General features: G+C 39.8%; 1 protein-coding gene and 1 long non-coding RNA gene across 9 annotated transcripts in view; one reads left to right on the forward strand and one right to left on the reverse strand.

Moving 5' to 3' along the window:
• Positions 1 to 20,234, forward strand: part of LOC134205763 (uncharacterized) — a 474,885-nt gene that overhangs the window by 355,257 nt on the left and 99,394 nt on the right. The gene's annotated exons all lie outside the window — the stretch shown is intronic.
• On the reverse strand, positions 16,503 to 17,372 carry LOC134210869 (uncharacterized). 3 transcript variants are annotated; one of them, XR_009978882.1, is made up of 4 exons: positions 17,332 to 17,372; positions 17,150 to 17,272; positions 16,975 to 17,095; positions 16,503 to 16,919 (listed from the first exon to the last, which is right to left on the reverse strand). It is a non-coding gene; the product is annotated as an uncharacterized LOC134210869 (long non-coding RNA). The 3 variants fall into 3 exon arrangements; XR_009978881.1 differs by having other exon boundaries at positions 17,150 to 17,285; XR_009978880.1 differs by lacking the exon at positions 17,332 to 17,372 and having other exon boundaries at positions 17,150 to 17,319.

A 20,234-nucleotide genomic window follows, 5' to 3' on the forward strand; every position in this document is an offset into this window, starting at 1 on the left:
CGTTCGTGGGATGGCAGAAATTATATTGGACGAGGGTTTTGGCACGGGAGGACGCACTTATGGCGTGTCACCAAACAAATCTGTGCCTGCGGTGTTGTGGTGAGTTGGGTCGGTGCCACCCAAAATGAAAAGCCTTTCCGAAAGCATCTCGTTGGTTGTCGTCGCTGCAGCGAGCAGCGCACTGTGAGCTGGGTTGAGGAATTCGCTCGGATCGTCTGACGAGGAATAACTGCCTTCAAGGCAGTGGCGACGCTGCTCGTTGCAAGCACACCAAAGTTGGATGGGCTAGAATTCAGTTGCATTCCGGCCCAAAACTCGGCGAGTAACTAAATATGTGTGTGCAGAGGAGGAAATGCATCCGGTGAGTAGCATAAATTACTGTCAGAGTGCGTCGGTTGGCGCAGGAAGTTCAAATTGGTTAGTTATAACTTTGGTGTTACCAGCACGGAAGCTTCCGGTGTTTGGAACTCGCAAGTTTGTGTGCGTTCGGTTGAGTAAGGCAAGGCACAACATTTCAGGAATGGAATGGTTTTGCTGGAGTATGCCACAAAGCAGATTTCCTTTAAGCTTTCTGGGGCTTTCTGCATAAATCTCTTCCCTGTACATTGTCTAGTGCTACTGCAAGAAGCATAATAATTGGAATGAATAGCATTGCATTGATTTAGGAATATTAGGAAGAAATAGAAATGATTTATTCACTGTTATTATTATTGACAAATAAGACATAAGATAAGCAAGACAAATAAGCCAAATAGGACAAATATTAGAAATAAGACAAATTACTCCAGGAATCCTTTCGAATATTCTTTTTTAAATTCTTCCGGATATTCCTCCAGGAACTCCTCAGGACATTCCGTCAGGAAAATTTCCAGATATTCCTTCTGGAATTCATCCAGAGATTCTGTCAGGAATACCTCCGGATATTCCGTCTGGAGTTCCCTCGAATTTTTCTTCTGATATTCCTTCAGGTAGAACTCCGGATACTCTTTCGGGAATTCCTCCGAAAATTTCTCCATAGATTCCTCCGTGTATTTCTTCAGCTAGTTTTCATGATATTCCGTCAAGAATTCCTCTGAATATACCTCCAGAAGTTCTTCCGGATTTTCCTCCAGCATTTTCTTCTTACTGATATTTCTCCAGAATATCAACCCATAGGAATATCCGAAGGAATTTCTGGAGGACTATCTAGAGGCTTTCCTGGAGGACTATTCTGGCGAATTCTTGGAGGAATATCCGAAGTAATATTTGGAGGCATATCTGGTGGAACACCTGGAGAAATATACGGAGGATTTCCTTAACCCGTATAGGACCAAGTGAAGAAAGTCAAATCAAAAATGCCACTGCTCATCGAATATTTAACGGATTTGCTTTTTTTTTCAGCATTAGACTTGTACAGGTTTCTAGCTTCCAGAAACATGTTGTTAGAATCGGGAATGTCCTTGTGTCCGGAGTTCACTGGGTCAAATACGGTCAAATTGACCATTTTTGGGACCATTTCCTCGATTTCACACAAAATGATTGTCACTATTTCCAGGCATCATGTATTAGAGCAGAAGAATGCTTCGGAAGGTCGGATTGTGGCCAACCGATTGATTACAGAAAAAGCCGCCGAGGGAAGTGGCCAAGAATAAAGCCATTCTGATTCAGGCAATAGGGGTATCAAACTTCACGAATTTCAAATGGCATTGCGAGTATTCCGGGACCGGCTACAAACTGGCCATTTGACCTGAAAGGAAGACCAAAAACGTTATATTCGAAATGCCATTTGAAACTCATGAAGTTTGATACCCATATTGCCTGAATCAGAATGGCTTTATTTTTGGCCACTTCCCTCGGCGGCTTTATCTGTAATTAATCGGTTGGCCACAATCCGACCTTCCGCAGCACTCTTCAGCTCTAATACATGACGCCTGAAAAAGTGACAATCATTTTGTGTGAAATTGAGAAAAAATATCTCGTTTCATTCGACAAATCTCATTGTGGGCCCAAAAAATAGCCAATTAGACCGTATTTGACCCAGTGACCCCCCGGGATAACTTCGGATTCTAACAACATGTTCCTGAAAACAAGAAACCTGTACGAGTCTAATGCTGAAAAAAAGCAAATACGTCAAATATTCGATGAGCAGTGCCATTTCTAATTTGACTTTCCTCACTTGGGCCTATAATACGTGTTAAGGAATATCCGGAAGAATTCTTGGAGGAATCCCTGCAGGAACACCCTGACAAATATCCCTGGAATATCCGAAGGAAACAAAGGCAATATCCAGAGGAATTCCTAAAGGCGTATATCCGGATGAATTCCTCTAGGATCACCCTGACAAGTTTCTGAAGGAACAACCTGACGTATTCCTGGAGAAATATTCAGACGAATTCCTGGAGGAACATCCGAGAAAATTTCGGAGGAATATCCAAAGCACCCTTTCGGCTTTAGCTACCTTCTGGATACTGGGTTCGCCGTAGAGCTGGGCGAGCTAGTGGTTCATCATTTGCCGCAATACATCGTCTTCCTGCCCATCGCCAAATATGGTTCTAAGCACCCGCCTCTCGAATACTCCGAGTGCTTGCAAGTCCTTCTCGAGCAAGGTCCAAGCTTCATGTCTGTATATGACTACCGGTCTTATGAGCGTTTTGTACATTACACAATTGATTCGGGTGTGAATCTTTTTTAACCGCAGTGAAATGTAACGCAATGCTCTTTCTTCCAAAATGAAACAAATATACAAGCAACAAAACGTTGATTTATACCACATAAAATTTATTTTAAAATCGGTGGAAAGAAAAACATGTCGCCTTTCCATACATAGTTCACTAACATTTTTTATGAGCAAGAAAAACAGTTGTCGTGTTGGAAAACGCGTCGTAGGACCTTTCCTCTGCTCAGCCAACGTACCCAGTATAATATGGTAATATTATAGATATATTGTACATCCGTGTCTACTAGCTAGAAGTGTCTGAAATTTTCGATGATGCGTGTGATCGGATGAAATTAACTATTTTGATGACATCTTTAAATCCCACGTTTTTGGCGCAGAGGGTCTTCTGGTGCACGATGCAATGGTACTAGAAGAATTGTGCGACAATTTTGGTAATTTGTGAAGATTTTTTTTTTTGCGTTGCGTTGCGTTGTAACGGAGTATTTCGTAGATTGCATACTGATAGTTGTCATGTATATTCTTTTTACCTTTCTTACCCCAATTGCTTATGGATTTCCATTTGGGATTCAATAGAAATCCAATTGGGGGTCCAAAATGATAAAACATGAAAGCTATCATTGCCGGCCACGCCCATCTTCTCCGTTACTAGGAAAGGGAAGGAAATGATGATATGACATCTACTTAACGAGAGGCCAGCGACTCACCGACGCCCTCATAGATGTCAAGGAATTGGATGGTGGGTAGGGTATGTGGTTTAGGAGTATCATTATAAGCAAATGATAGAAAATTTGTGGAAATACGTTGGGAGTGACTTTGCTAAGAAATTTATGTCACTCCATTATCCTTGCCGATGATTTTCCTCGGATGGGGCGAAGGTATTAGCCTTGCCCTGGCTAATAGCCTAGGTTTAAGCGCCTTTGCTCGCTCTCTGAAACGAAAAAAGAAATTAAATTCCCCTTCCCCCCTGATATGATAATGATTTTGGTTTTGTAAATCTGTTTTTTTTATGGCTTTTTCAATTTTTTTTTAATGTTGATCAGTATATTATAATAAAATATTGAATTATGGAGAGACCCGTAATCATCATCATTAACATGATTAGACGGAATATGACGTTTTCTTTTCAATATAATAAATTGATATAATAAATTTGGCGTCTCGATAATCTTTACGAGTAAATCCCAGGATTGTAGATCGGGAGACAATAAGTTGGACTAATACATTAAACCTTGCTTCCTGGTCTTAGTGCTTCATTTTGTCCGCTACACAATAGAATTTAGTTTATGAGAATACTAGAATGATATAAAGAATCCATCGGGAAAAAATAATATGTACAGAGGGATAGAAGAATATATATAATGATGACAATAAATACATGCAATGAAAATAATTCGTATGATAGATTTAACGGATTATGTTGATATTTAATTTCATATTTAATTTATCAACCGCAATGAACTAAGGAAGTGATCCTTAAGTTTCGTCCTTTTTCGATGTGGACATTGCCTTTGCCTGAGGAACGCAATGACAAAAGCGAAAAATCGAATGTCTCTTACCTTTGCTCGGCTTACGACTAGAACATCTTACTGAATTAATTGGCAGCACCATCGTTTTTGATAAGAGTATTATAGTCCCCAAGCAGGTCTCCATCGGTTCCTGTGACCAATTTCCCACCGACTAGTGAGCTATGGCTGCTGCATCATTACCAGCGATTACGGCGGACGTCATAAATCCAAAAGAAAAGAACTATCGGCAACTGCAGTGTTCGTAATGGATGTCATCAGGATCTTCTTTTCTTCTACATTTCCTGGATTTCGTACGCCAAAAAGATGCAAATCTGGGGCGTCTGTTGATACTACAAATTTGATTCACACAAAAAATTACAAATTTTCAACTAGGTAAAACTGTCACACGCGAGGAAAAATTGCTTCCGTTTTCAACGACGCCTACTATGAAACTCTCCACTTTTGGTTATTTTTGTATAGAAACATGTAAACAGAACATGTATAGAAAAATACCTTTTGTACTAAATTTTCCATGGCCAAAACTCTTATAAAGCTGAACATTCTTCATCCATTTGTATGCCAACCTTCAAAAATCGTGCGAATCTTTGGCCGAGTTTCGCACGTTTGTGTTCACCCTTAGGTGAAAACTTGTATTGTCCAAAAATGGCACTGGCTGCATCAAGAAGTCTGATGCCAGCGACTAATACATCTGCCATGCTAAATGTGATAGTGCCAGTGCTGTCAACCGGCGGCGTTCAAAACAGTACAACATTTTACCCAAGAATTTGAATGAGTTTGTTTGTCATTGCTGTCTTTGCGGTGTAAGCTCGAATAATTTAAATAAGTTCGAAAACAAAATACATTACCACACATCGGTAGCGATAGATCAAACTTATTTAGAACAGCAAAAGATTTTTTAGTTACCAGATAAAGATTGTCGCTGTCGTCGCTGTTCGGAACATCTTTTGCTGGCGAGGATAGGGGAGCTAAATGTCAAAGAAGGAAAATTCATACGATTTGACAGCTTGGTACCCAACATAACATGTTCCGGACAGCAGAGCAAAGGGAACCCGAGCAAAGCTTGAGAGCAAATCGATAACTAATTTTGTTCTTGTGAAATCGACTAATTTTGATAACTTAGGTTGATATCCTTTTGGTCGTTTTAACGGTTAAAAGATCAAAATCTACAGCAGAAAAATCTTACTGTGACATCAAATCGAAAGCTATTCCTGCTATCGATGAGAGCAAATCGAAAACTGATTTTGATATTGGTTCCGATAACAAAGTAAGTACACAGTTTGATGTCAAATCATACAATTTAAAAATCAACAGCAAAATAAGATCAAAATATGTAATCAGTCATGATGATTCATATTTGAAAACAAATTATGATTTCAATTTGATATCTATATCAAAATATGTTCTCTATATGCTGTCTTTATGTTTTCAGACTTTGCTCGGGAACCGAAGCGACAATCTTTATCTAGTAACTAAAATATCTTTTAGAACAGCACACAGAGCAATGATGAAACTTGCCTTTGTGCACAACTCGTTTTCTTGCTTTCTTCTCACAAAAAAAATTGGTGGCTGCTCAAATTACCCATGAGCTTAGCACATTTTTCAGCCCGCACCACACCGAGATATTTATCCATTTTTGACACATGTTTCGACTCGTATCGATGCTTCAAATTAAACTCCAACCGCTTCTTTGCAAATAGTGTTACCAGACGTACTCTTTTAAGAGCACATGTACTCTTTTAAAGGCAGAAAAATTACGTACTCTTCTTTTTCGGAGAGAAAGGTTATATGTACTCTCTTTAAATATTGTTAGTACCAATTTGATTTTCAAACTTAACATTGCAAAGTGAATAAAGAAGAAGATAATACACCTTGTTAAACCAAGAGAGCTTTAGATAGTTTTTTTTTTTAATAAATTTTCATTATTTACATTATATTTAGATGGATCACAGTTTAACACTCTGGTTTTCAGAAAAATATATTAAGCTCTTTTAGTGGAATGTATTAAACCGTCTAAGACGAATTAAGTACTGTCCATTTAATTCCACCAGTTAATTTTCGTTATCTTTGCAGATACGTATTTCGCAAGTCGAGTCAAGTACAAGACACTGAAGACGACCACACAGTTGTGGTCGAAATACGTATCTGCAAAGATAACGAAAATTAACTGGTGGAATTAAATGGACAGTACTTAATTCGTCTTAGACTCTGGTTTTGTGGAAAACAGACTGGTTTGTCAAATTAAATTGATTTCATGGATGCTAGAAAGTGGAAGCAAATGGCCACTAGGGTAGGAAAACAATGACTATTAGCAAGGTATTTATATTTATTTATTTATTGTTGAAGTATTGTGCGACAGCATTAATGCTTTTTATTTAAATCGTTACACAAACGCTGAAATGATGATGATCGATTCATTATTTACACTCATCATATTTTTTTTAATTTATGTTCAACTAAATTCATTATATTAATGACAATTATAATATATTTTTTATTTTTGGGTAATAATGAAATGACAGTTAATCCCGGCATAGATTAACAATATTATTTTCTAGAACCAGATTAAGTAAATATTTGTTGTAGGTGTCAAACGGTTGAAATGCAAATCAATTAAGCTATTGGCACAACACCCAAACGATGATGTTAACATTAAGACTTGATATTCTGAATCGGCTCCCCGATTGAATTGTATATTCAACACCAATTCTCCAACATCAGATTCATTCAACCTTTCAAGAAAAACGAAATAAATTAATAACTTTCGAGTTTAATAAGCTCTGGGGCTCTGTAATGGCAGCTCCCTCTCTGAAGAAAGGGGATAAGCAGTTTCCCGTTAATTTAAACAGCTTCGTGTGCAGGATACAAGCATGTGAAAGTAGTGATCATCGACTATCAAGATCATGACAGGAACACCGAGCCTGTTTAGTACAATTTTCAATAATTTCAAATGAAAATAGACCCTACTGATTTGTCACTGCTTTCTGCACATCACGTTGTGGTTCAGTTCTTATTGAAGTTGTATTTATATATTGATTGCATTATGCGTGATCGCTTTACGATTTGCTTTTACAATTAGTACGTTAGATTGACATTAATAATCATGCCATTGTTGAAATTATTTTTATACTAATCTACGCTTTCGATCTTCGGCTGCATAAAGTTGAACCGATCGGTAATAATCGTAATGTTCGTATACATACCAAAGGCTCATCGCGTGTGTCATGTGCAAGATATATTTTTCGCAACAAGTTTGTCGAATATTTGTAGCCAGAATGTGTTGAACGTAAACTCAACAGTTAATGGTTTATATTTAATCATTGAAATGTAGGACGCAACGATTAGATTTTTGTTCGGATTGCGAATTCAGAATGTTGGTTGGTTTTCCAAATGGTGTTCTGTTCCGAACGGAATTCTGTCGATTGCCGAATGGAGTTCTCTTTAATATTTGTGAATGGTATTCTGCATGAGTTTTAAAAAAAATCGTTTCGATTGTCAAATTGAATTCTTTTCAAATTCCGTGTGGAGTTCTGTTTGAATTTCGAATGGGATTCTATTCTATTTTTATATGGAATTCTGTCCGAATTTCGAAATTCGAATAGAATTTTCTTGAAATCGGAATGGAATCCTGTTCAGATTCCGGATGGAATTCCTTACGCATTGCGAGTGAAATTCTTTTTGAATTCCGAATTTACTTCTGTTTGAATTCTAAATGTTTTTTTTTTTAAATTTCTAATGGATTTCTGTTCAAATTTCTGGTGCAATACTGTTCGAATTCCGATTGGAGTTGTGTCTGAGTTTCGAACGGAGCTCTTATGAAATTTTGAATGGATTTTTCTATTCGAACTTCGAATTAAATTCTGTCCGAATTTTGAACGGATTTTTTTTTCCGAATTCCGAATGGAGTTCTGTTTGAATACCAACGGAAGTTCTTTCAGAGAGACTTTCAGCCCTAGATCACAATATATATTTATTCTGGCCTTTGCTTGCCTTCTATTTGACTATCTTCAAATCTTCCTTCTCATAGCCTATTTCAAATATATCTCTTTTGTCAACTATCTTCCTCGCTTTCCATTTTGTTAGTAGAAAATGCATTTTAGACATAGCTAATTCTTTAAAGAGTGGTAGAAATGCTAGTACCTATTAGGTTGGTAAAATAATAGATCAAGTGCGTTTTAATATGATATGCAGATTGTTCGCGAGAATTAGAAGCTTTTGATCTGCTTTTGCGGTCGATATGTGAATAGATTTTATTAATCGAAATGCTTTACTTAGAAACATGCCTCAGAGACTTTTATTTAGGAGTATCAAATTTCTGTCGGAATTGAGTGAAAAAGTAGATCATGTTTGTTTGTTGCTTGAAAGACAAATGTTCAGCATTCAGAGGTCAAGTGCAGTCGTGATTTATTTAGTAGGCATAACAATCGGCCGGTCAGTTGTTCTGCTTTGTGCGGTTAGCAAAACGATCGCCCGATCATCGAAATGTTGTTCTGCTTTGTGCGGGTGAGTAAATTAATTAGAAAGTGAAGATGTAGTTCGCGTCAGTAAGCAAAACGATCGGCCGGTCATCGAAAATATTTTCTGCTTTGTGCAGTTAGCAGAGATCTTTCACTCCTTTACTCATATTTAGGAGAAATTTGTTTCAAATATTCTGTGATTATTATTCAACTTTTTATAACAAAAAATATGTTGAAAATAATTATTTTTGTTGAATTCATACACATTCAGCATCAGCGATACAAATATAAAAGAAATATACTCAAATTCCGACCATGACTCATATTTCTAGTACACTGGCTTTTTAGCGTCCTACAATTCAAAATTCCATCGATTTTCCTTGGAAAGAATCACGCGAATAATGATGAAATGATCATTTAAATCCGGTTGTTCGAAATAGGAGTCATGTTCGGGATATGAGTTAAAACGGTCCAATATCAAACTTGAATTGTAAATTTAACTCTTTTGTACTCTATTTTCACTTGTTGTAAATGTACTCTTTTTAGTTAAACATAATCTGGTAACAATATTTATTATTATAATTGCCAAAACTTCTCAGAACTACGCAGTCAACTACAGAATGGTAATATGTATTAATAAGATAACAGAGACAGAGTCCATCAAGGCATTGTTAAAGCGGCATTACGCTCAATCAGAACCAGTTTCTATGGAGTCCTTCAATAAATTCAGAAAAAAACTGATCAGCATTAAAATAACAGCAGGAAGATATTATACATTTGAAATCTTTTTTAAAAGCTAATAGTTGCAATCCGCGGTCCATAACTGTTAATGGCACATTAGGAAACTCTGAACAAGTAATTGCTTGCAATTTTAACGAATATTACATCGATTCATCGGTCTATAGATTTGTTTGATGAGCCTGATGAAATTAAACAGACGGTTAATAGTAGATGTAGATGATTGTTTTTACTCAATTACTTTTGATGAACATAAACTTTTCTTTGGACAAAATGGCTGGAGTTAATAAAGTTAACGCTAGAGTTATGTTATCATGCCATTAGCATTGGACACAACTGCTGGACCTTATAAATGAATCTTTGATAACCGGGCACGTGCCGAAGGTTTGGAAGGAACCTCTTATAATTCCTAATTAAAAAGTTGCAAAAAGAGCAAAGTTTAATATGTACCTAAATAAATTTTAATGATATGCTTTTGTCTACGACATTGACAAGTTTGACTTGTCAACAATGTGACTCAACAATGTGTCTTCTGTTTGCGATTGTAAAGAAACTTTAAAGCTTTACTTCTACTTTGTTTACAGCATTTTGCCTTTCTCGTTGAACAAGTACCAGTGAAGGCTAAATATATGTTCGCTCCTGAACCCTTTTATAGGATGCTCTGAGACTCATAGTGTTATATACCAATTGACTCAGTTCGATGAACTGAGATGATGCCTGTGTGTGTGTATGTGGGCAAAAAGTTTCGTTTATTTTTCTGGCACTCATCCTTAACCGATTTGCTCGCAACAAGTTGCATTAGACATTCATTTATTCAGCCTAAGGCCGAAGTGGCCTGTGCGATATATAAGAGTCTTCTCCATTCGGCTCGGTCCATGGCTACACGTCGCCAACCACGCAGTCTACGGAGGGTCCGCAAGTCATCTTCCACCTGATCGATCCACCTTGCCCGCTGCGCACCTCGCCTTCTTGTGTCCGTCGGATCGTTGTCGAGAACCATTTTCAGCGGGTTATTGTCCGATATTCTGGCTACGTGCCAGGACCACCGCAGTCGTCCGATTTTCGCGGTGTGAACGATGGATGGTTCTCCCAACAGCTGATGCAATTCGTGGTTCATTCGCCTCCTCCACGTACCGTCCGCCATCTGCACCCCACCATAGATGGTACGCAGCACTTTCCTTTTGAAAACTCCATGTGCGCGTTGGTCCTCCACGAGCATCGTCCAGGTCTCGTGTTTTGTAGATTGTCAGTATGGTACGGCGGCGAACTCTATTCGATCGGAGCGTCTTGCGGAGTCCAAAGTATGTACGATTTCCAGCCACTATGCGTCTCCGAATTTCTCTGCTGGTATCATTTTCGGCAGTCATCAGTGAGCCCATGTACACGAATTCTTCTACCACCTCGATTTCGTCACTACCGATACAAACTCGCGGTGGGTAGCTTACATTGTCTTCTCTTGAACCTCTTCCTATCATGTACTTCGTCTTCGACGTGTTGATGATTAGTCCGATCCGCGTGGCTTCCCTTTTCAGTCTGATGTAGGCTTTCTCCATCTTCTCAAAGTTACGTGCCATAATATCTATGTCGTCGGCGAAGCCAAATAGCTGCTCGTGTTAATCCCTGCTCTTCGTATTATCCCTTTCAAAGCGATGTTGAATAGCAGACACGAAAGACCATCACCGTGCCGTAACCCTCTGCGAGCTTCGAAGGGATTCAAGAATGCCCCTGAAACTTGAACTACGCACATCACCCGATCCATCGCCACTTTGATCAACCGTGTCAGTTTATCCGGAAAACCGTGTTCGTGCATTAGCTGCCATAGCTGGTCCCGATCGATTGTATCATATGCGGCTTTGAAGTCGATGAATAGATGATGTGTGGGAACATTGTATTCACGGTATTTCTGCAGTATCTGGCGGATGGCGAACACCTGGTCCGTGGTGGAGCGTTCGCCCATAAAACCCGCCTGGTACTGCCCCACGAACACCCTTGCAATTGGTGCTGGCGCTTTTTCCTCCGGAAAATCGAGTTTTGTCTGTCCCGCGCCCGTTTATATCGTTCCTCGTTCGCCCTCGTGCGGTGTTGCAGCGATCTCGCTCATGCTGCATTCTTCTCTTCTACTAACTGCTCACATTCGCCGTCATACCAGTCGTTTCTCTGATCCGGGGGCACCGTGCCAAGAGCAGCGGTTGCGGTGCTACCAATGGCGGATCGAATATCTCTCCAGCCATCTTCAAGTGATGCTGCGCCTAGCTGCTTTTCCGCGGCGTCCGACTTCGACGCGTGTTGTACACCGTCGAGAGTTTTGAGCGCAGGCATACTGCAACGAGGTAGTGGTCGGATTCAATATTCGCACTGCGGACGTTCGTGATGTCGGAGAAGAATTTACCGTCGATTAGAACGTGGTCGATTTGGTTTTCCGTTTCTTGGTTAGGTGATCTCCATGTGGCTTTGTGGATATTTTTGCGGGGAAAGAAGGTGCTTCGGACTACCATTCCGTGGGAGGCTGCGAAGTTCATGCATCGTTGGCCGTTGTCATTCGATACGGTCCGATGACCGGTCTATACATTTCCTCCCTTTCTACCTGAGCGTTCATGTCACCGATGATGATGTTGACGTCCCGCAGTGGGCATCCATCGTATGTCTGCTCCAGCTGTGCATAGAACGCTTCTTTCTCGTCGTCGGGTCTCCCTTCGTGTGGGCAGTGCACTTTGATGATGCTATAGTTGAAGAAACGGCCTTTAATCCTCAGCTTACACATCCTTGCGTTGATTGGCTGCCACCCAATTACACGTTGGCGCATCTTATCCAGCACTATGAAGCCGGTTCCCAGTTCGTTGGTGGTGCCACAGCTTTGGTAGAAGGTAACCGCTCGATGCCCGCTTTTCCACACATTTTGTCCTGTCCAGCAAATTGTTCCTTTGTGCGGGTGAGTAAATAAATCAGAAAGCGTAAGTTTGTTTCTTATCCGGTCGTGTTTCTCCAGTAAGCGGATCGGCCGGTCGTCACAGTTCAGTTTTGCTTTGTGCGGAAGGAAAAACGATCGGCCGGTCGTCGTAATTTTGTTCTGCTTTGCGCGAGTGAGTGAATAAATCAGAAAGTGAAAGTTTCAGACAGCGAGAGTGTTATTTCCCATCCCATAGATCGCATCACTTACCGAAGTGAATCCAGATAAATTATCTTTTGTAACTAAAACGATATCCTACCCCAAGACAATCGTGGAGATGCAGAGGTGTTCTCGGTCTCTAGTAGCAACGAGAGTCGGACTAACAATCCTTCCCTTCCTATATGACCGTAAGGACGTGGCCGGCGCCGTTATTGACTTTAGATATTTGAGCTCCCGAAACGTGTACAATGTACATTGAGAATGGGTAGCTAGTCCCAAGCCCCATTTATTGTGTTCTCTGTACAATTTCGCAAGTTCTAGTCAATCACGGAGTAGCAACTACGAATTGTGCGGTCATAATGCTCATGCTCATGCTCATGCTCCTTCTGTCCTGTCCAGCAAATCTCCTGCAGCGCCACGACGTCGAAGTTGCGGGGATGTAATTCATCGTAGATCATCCTGTCGCAACCTGCGAAACCTAGCGACTTGCAGTTCCATGTTCCATTAGTTCCATTCCATTAGTTGCATTAGACGCTGAGCCCAGTTGCATTGTTTCCTATTTAATCAGCCGGATTATGGTCAAAATACTTTTTATTCCTACCTAAAGTGCGTAGAATTTACTCATTCGAATGAAACGAGAAAGGTACCATCACCGCTAGGTGGATTAATCTGTTTTTTTTTTTAATATAAATCTTGTGGCTTTATATAATACTAGTTGACCTGGCAGACGTTGTCCTACATAGAGGTGTGCGCCGGTCCGGTATTCGGCAGGGTCGGCGTTAGTTAATTTATTTGTCGGGAGTGGCGGTCTCTCTACATCTTGATGGTATATATCTCGATATCTCTCCCTATGTCTTTGGTTTCTTCAGTCTCTTCAATGGCAGCCCTTACTTTGCACCGTTCAATGTGCAAAAACGATCCATAAAAAAGAGAAAAACGATCCATAAATAACATCTGAATGTTTCATAAAACGCTACCATAAATCCATAAAATAGTTTGGGAGATTCCATAAAGAATATTTTTATGATCCATAAATCTTTGGAAAATGATCCATAAAAACTATATTTTGATCCATAAAACTTAAAATTTGCGCAATTTTTATCGTGATGATGATCCATAATTTCAGTAATCTGATCCATAACTTTGTTCAAATGATCCATAGTTTTGATAATGTGATCCATAACGCTTGGAAAGAAGGCCAATGAAACCATATTAATTGATCCACACATTTTATAAAATCTATGGATCATTTATCAAAGTTTATGGATCATATCACCAAAACTATGGATCATTTGAACAAGTTATGGATCATATGACTAAAATTATGGATCATATTACTGAAATTATGGATCACCATCACGATAAAAAAAAAAACGCAAATTTGAAGTTTTATGGATCAAAATATAGTTTTTTGTGGATCATTTTCCAAAGATCTATGGATCATTTGTCATATGTTTATGGGAAAATAGCAAGAATTGTATTGTTTTTCTTGACCATGTTAATGGAACATATTTCCCCATTAATTGCTAAATTTTAGCTTAGTTATGGATCAAAAAATTATTCTTTATGTAATCTCCTGAACTATTTTATGGATTTATGGTAGCATTTTAAGGAACATTCAGATGTTATTTATGGATCGTTTTTCATTTTTTTATGGATCCGTCTTTATTGTTTATATGCAAAAGTATGTTTTGCCCTCTTCAATCTACATACATTTGGACATTCTACATCTCGATAATCTCCCTATATCGATATCTTTCTATCTCGATGTGTTCTGATCAAGAAGTTTTATTGTCTCAAAAAAATGCAAAAAATAAGGAAAAAAGAATACTCTCTCTAAGCCTTTGTCCTCATCTGGAGAGGATAATTGTTGTGAGCTTTTCAAACTGTGATAACTTGTATATTTCAGAAGTAAAACATAAACCATGTTAACAGATGGTTAAGTTTATGACTGAACACTGATAAGTGATATGTACTTATTTAACCAAAAACATCATCGCAAACCGACTTTTTCTCTAAATGCGCGACAGGCGATCATTGTCGATCATTGTCCTATTTGGGACACACGCTTGTTGCGAGTTGAGTTTGTCCCAACATTTACAAGATTGAACAATGGTGTTGTTTTACATTCCCTGGTTCTGATCATATTTTGTACTGGATTCACTCTCCTTATGTCGATATGTTCAAATTGTTTGGCTACTTTGTACAATAACAAATATATCAACAACAAGCCCATTTATATTTTCCTCCCATTCCTCGATCTCTCCCTATCTCGATGGTCCCTTCAATATCGAGATGCGGAGTAGCGACTGTACTCTGAAGATTTTTTTGGAACTACCAACAGAAGCTCTTTGGAAATTCCAAAGAAAATTGTTTGGAATTTCAGCAGGTGATTCTTCTGAATCTACATGAGAGATTGTTCCTAGTTTCTGCAGAACAATCTTCGGAATATCAACCGAAAGTTCCAGTTGAGTTTCTGTTGAATACTCTTTAAATCTAGTCCAACTTATGAAAAGGGCGTAACAGTCAAAATTTATTCCTTTTTATTCTTCGTCCATCTATATATATATATATATATATATATATATATATATATATATATATATATATATATATATATATATATATATAGATGATTATCAAAAGTTCGTTTTTGGAGCGAACATATAGCCTTCACGTATACTTTGTATACGAGAAAGGCAAAAACATATGGTTGTTTTTCATTCAAAATACAGACTGAAACGCCAAATAATCACCGAAAAGTACATTGCTAACAGTCGACATAATTAAAATAAAAATCAAAATGTAGATTACAATAATAAAATCTTAGGATTTCAACGGAAAATTGCTTGGAATTTTGTTTGGATTTCCAAGAGAACTTTTTTGTGCAGTAGACGTTCGATAACTGCATGTCATTTAACTGCAATGTTATTTAACTGCAATTCGATAGTTGCAACAGTTTTGCAGTTATCGGACCGCTGAGCTTCAAAACGATGTCAAAGTCGATGGTAGCTGCATTGCGCTGCACAATCAGGTACACTTCTATTTCATCTGATTTCGACTTACAACCGTTTTATGTCTAGAATGCGTTGCAGTTATCAAATGGCATTATTCGCTAGCTGAAATGTAAACATGTTGCAGTTATCTAACGACTAGTGTACTGTCCATAAGAAATTCTTGGGAAATTCCATTGGCTGAAAGCAAAATACGGCCGAACTGGTAGTTTGGCCGAAAAAATCGTTTTCTCAAACAGGTCGTTTGGCCGAAATGGTCATTTGGCCGAATAGGTCATCGGCCCGAATTATGGTTTCGCCTAAATGGTTGTTTGACAGAATGGGTCATTTGGCCAAAAATTTTGTATTGCCCGAAGGGTCATATAGCCTAATGTCACTTACTGAACGGATAATATAAGGCGAAATGACCTTATTGTCGAAATATCATTGAACGAAGTTTCGTAACCTCGCTACTTTGTAAGTCGATTTAAGCTAAAAGACATCTAAACAGATCCCATTAAGTTTTGAACGTATATCAGAAACTGTTAACAGGTCGAAAATGGTTTGTTCATAAATACAGTTTGACCGAAAGCGACATATAGTCGAAACGGACATTCGACAGAACTGGTAATATGGTTGAAAAAGTTGTTGAACCGAATAGTCCATTTGACCGAAAATGCCGTTTGGTAAGTAAGGTCATTAGGCAGAAAGAGCCATTTGGTCCGAAAATGTCCTTTCTGTAAAACAACCCTTTTGGATAAAACAACTCTTTTTTGCAGAAAATGCCATTTGGCCGAAAAGGTTGTTTGCAGAAAGGACATTCTGGGCCCAATGGCTCTTATTGCCAAATGACCATTCGTACTAAATTGCATTTTTGTCAAATGCTCTATACGGTCAAAAGTATTATTGCGGGTTTCCGGTAGCGGGTAGAGCAGAACTACCAAAGCGGACAAAAGAGGCAATAGGCCTGGAGGGCCAAAGCACCAACACAAATCAAATAACCACAAATCTCAATTTAATACATGTATTTAGGGTAATGCACCCATTTTCCTCTGTTACTTCCTACCTCCTAGTCATCTTATCTTCTTTCCTTTTCACTCCTCTTTCTCTATCTTCCTACTTTACAAAACACCTCAGTTTTCTTACTCACGGTTTCTTCTCCGTACTCACGGTGCCCTTGTTCGCATTCGGAAGCGGCTACATGGGGCGTCCCCCTACCGTACCGATCCTTGTCGCGGACGGACGACTATCGCCGCACCACCCACGCATTCTGCCAAAAGCTCGCCGCGCCACTCACAAGGTTGCTGCCTCCGCTGGAGACCCCTCTGGCCGTCCAGTGCGACCGTTTTGCTGGATGGGATCTCTCCGAGGCCCTTGCTGAGCTCGTCGTCGATGACGAGATTTCCGTCCGAAATCGTTCAACAGTTTTGATACTCCAGAAACACCCTGTAGAAGGACAATGATAACACGACTACTCGCTCCTGTTTACAGTTGGACTTACCCAAACGATGGGGTGCTTTCGTCCTGTCTGTATCCTGACTGACTGCTCAAACCGTAGACGGTTTCTGCCGACCGAAATCGTGGTGCTCTTCCACGCGATTCACCTCTGGCTTTTGTCTGATCTGCGAAACATTTGAGGTTAGATCTGTATCGTGGTGATAGAGAGGCCTGCCTACCTTGAGATCGCTAGGTGCTGGCACTCTCGGCCGAAGCCGAATTATGGTGATCTGCCTGCTTCTCTTTTTCCCTGTCCTGCCAGGTTCCGGACTTCCCGTGCGAGTTTCACTCGGCGTTTGCACCTAATTTGTCAAACTTTTGATTAAGTTCAGTTTGATCATACTGTCGGCTTTCTTCTTACCTCAAATCCAAAACCGCGCTCGCTCGAGGAGTCGCCCCCTGTCTCGTTATGCCGCGATTGTTTCCCCGGCTGTTCCTCCGGAAATCTGGCTCACGTCGTAGAAACAAAGACGTCTTTGCTCGATTTGGTTTGGAAGCGGCTTAAACCGGTTAAATCTAAAACTCACTCGCGAAGCTGATGAAGAGTGAATTTAACTGCCAATCAGCACAATTAAGGCTCCCTCAGACCTAAGCGATTTCATCGCCGCGACGGCGACAACTAGTCGCCGCGATTCTATCGTTGGGTCGCTGCAGGCAATGTTGATTTACGCTTCCATACCAACGGCGACAGAATCGCTGTCGCCAAGAGATAAAATCGCGTCGCGACTGTCGCGTTGCGTGTGTTTGGGGGAACCTTTATTCTCTCCTCGCGATGGTGACAACGATGCAACCGCACGGAGCTACCGGAAAAAGTGTCGTTTCTTTTCTTGCTGTCGTCGCATGCGATTTGGTGGTTTGTGGTGTGCGTGTGAATCGACTCATCTGTCAATTCTCCGCGGCGCCTCGTGAATGGGCTTTTTGTTTTCAGCAGGGGTGGTTCACCCCCCTGAAATGAGATGTAATTCTTGAAGCCGTCTACCGATTGGGTGGCGCTAGTGTTGCCTTTCCTATTTTAAGCTCCGTTCATACTGGCGCGAGAGAATTGGCGATTGGCGCTTTGATGTTGCATGAAGAAGAAGAAGAAGAAGCAGAAAGATGATAATCGAAAATATTCGCACGGGAGAACATACGAATAAATTTTAAAACTCTTCTTTAAAAATCTAGAAGCATTTTAATTAAAAACGGTAAGCAGTGCAGGGTTAGACTTGTGTTCCACTGCACAATAAACACAATATTTCAATTTCAATTTTTACTCTGTGATACCATGCCTAATACACAGTATGGGCCTTTTCACGAGACGTTTAAATACAGCTGATTTCATCGTCAATTGACAGTTTTTCTATGAAAGTGACAGCTTCGGGATTGCGGGCCTGTTCAGCGGTTGTAAATAAGTGCAGCCTCGGCAGTGTCACATGGAAAGGCCTATTGTCAGCGTAGCACCAACTTAGAATTCGGAAGTCGGGACTTCCGAACCGAACTTTCTTCCGAAGTTTTATCTGTCAAACTAATTGATGCGTTGTTTAGCGCATCTTTAGGCGAATCCAGCGCACTACTTCCGAAGTTGGGAAAGTTGCCTGTATCCGGAGAAAAATCCAACTTCGGTATAAATAGCGTTATAATTTTTTTCCGGATAGACAATATAAGAGGAGTCCAACCTCGTACTGTTTACTGTTTTTAATTAGATTGCCTCTAGAATCGTATGATATCTTCGTATGTTTTCCAGTGCGAAAATTTTTAAATATCATCTTTCTGTTTCTTCTTCTTCATGCAACATCAAAGCGCCAATTAATCACGTCGAGAATCACGCAACAATGCAATACATCTCGTTGAATATAATTTAACAATTCAACACATGCCGCTTACGCATCCGACTTCGACATTCTGACTTCGTGTGTTTATTGCTTAACCGGCAATGTTTACATCCAGCACTATGTTGCAGCACCATGTTTTCGGCTTCAGGCGAGTTGTTCGTGGATGACAGCTGTTTCATGGGGGTGGGGTGGTTCCTTTTCATTCACGTTCAAAGTGGCGGTTGGTGCGTTATGTGGGTACGTGAGGCGACAACTGCGTTTTATTTAGCTGCGTATTTCCAATCTTTATGCTTTTTTGCTAAGTAACAACAAACTTACTGTCTTAAACGTAACAGTATTTTTCCGCCGAATTCAGTCAAATGACCTGTTAGGGCAAACAACTTTTTCGGCAGAATGTTCCTTTCGGCTGTATGTCGCTTTCGGCCAAACTTCATTTTCGGTCATTTTCGACCTGACAGTTTCAGATAAACGTTCAGTTCGGCTTGGCTAAATGGAAATTGGCTAGATGACTTTTGGCTTAAATGCCAGTATCGACTTGAAAAGAGGAAAGGTTACGAAATTTTGTTGTCATTTGACAAAAAGGCCATTTCACCAAACGAGTGGCCATTTTTGACCATATTATCCAATTAGTAATTGACAGTTGGCAGTATGCCAAATGGCCAAAAGGCATTTTCGCCGTTTCGGCCAGGGTTCTTATATCAGGTTTCACTCACTTCGACAGTAGATGGGAGAGACTAGCGCGGGGGTGAAAAATTCATTTTCAGTGCAAAACATAAACAAACTCGGTGGCTGCTCCATATGAAAATCCAAGATGGCTGAATCATGTAATTGGCATACTGCTACACCTGTTTGTATTCACCTTGGTTTCGACCAGACGACTTGTTATGGCAAACGGATTTTTCGACCAAATTACCAAATCGGCCGTCTGGTCAACCAATCGAATTTCCCCAGAATTTCTTATGGACCATGCGAAGAATTTCCTTAAGAAATCAAAAAAAAAAATCCTTAAAAATTTCGAGCAATTTACCGTTTTTTGAATCTAAAATTTAAACAATCTTCAGTGGAAATTCCGGAAAATTTCCTTTGAAAATGCCAAGGAGTCTCCCGTGGATATTTCGAAGAATTTTCTGTTTTAACGTTGGCTATGCTATAACACAGACCATTTCATTTTTGTTACATAGAAGATAGATAAAAAAATGGAAGATAAAGATAAAACCCAAAATACTTTTTATCAGAGCAGAAAATTATGATTAACTATTCTACTACTTGCATCTATACAATGAATACAGTCATAGTTCTTCTTCTTCTTATTGGCATTACATCCCATTGGCATTACACTGTGACAGAGCCGCCTCGCAGCATAGTGTTTATTAAGGTCTGAGGGAAGGGTTTTCCGTTAAAAAAGCACGTGGTAGCACTCTCTGAGAGAGAAAATTGCCCAATTCAGCCCGCC

This window comes from Armigeres subalbatus, chromosome 1 (assembly GCF_024139115.2).
Source record: "Armigeres subalbatus isolate Guangzhou_Male chromosome 1, GZ_Asu_2, whole genome shotgun sequence".
In the NCBI taxonomy this organism is placed as follows: domain Eukaryota; kingdom Metazoa; phylum Arthropoda; class Insecta; order Diptera; family Culicidae; genus Armigeres; species Armigeres subalbatus.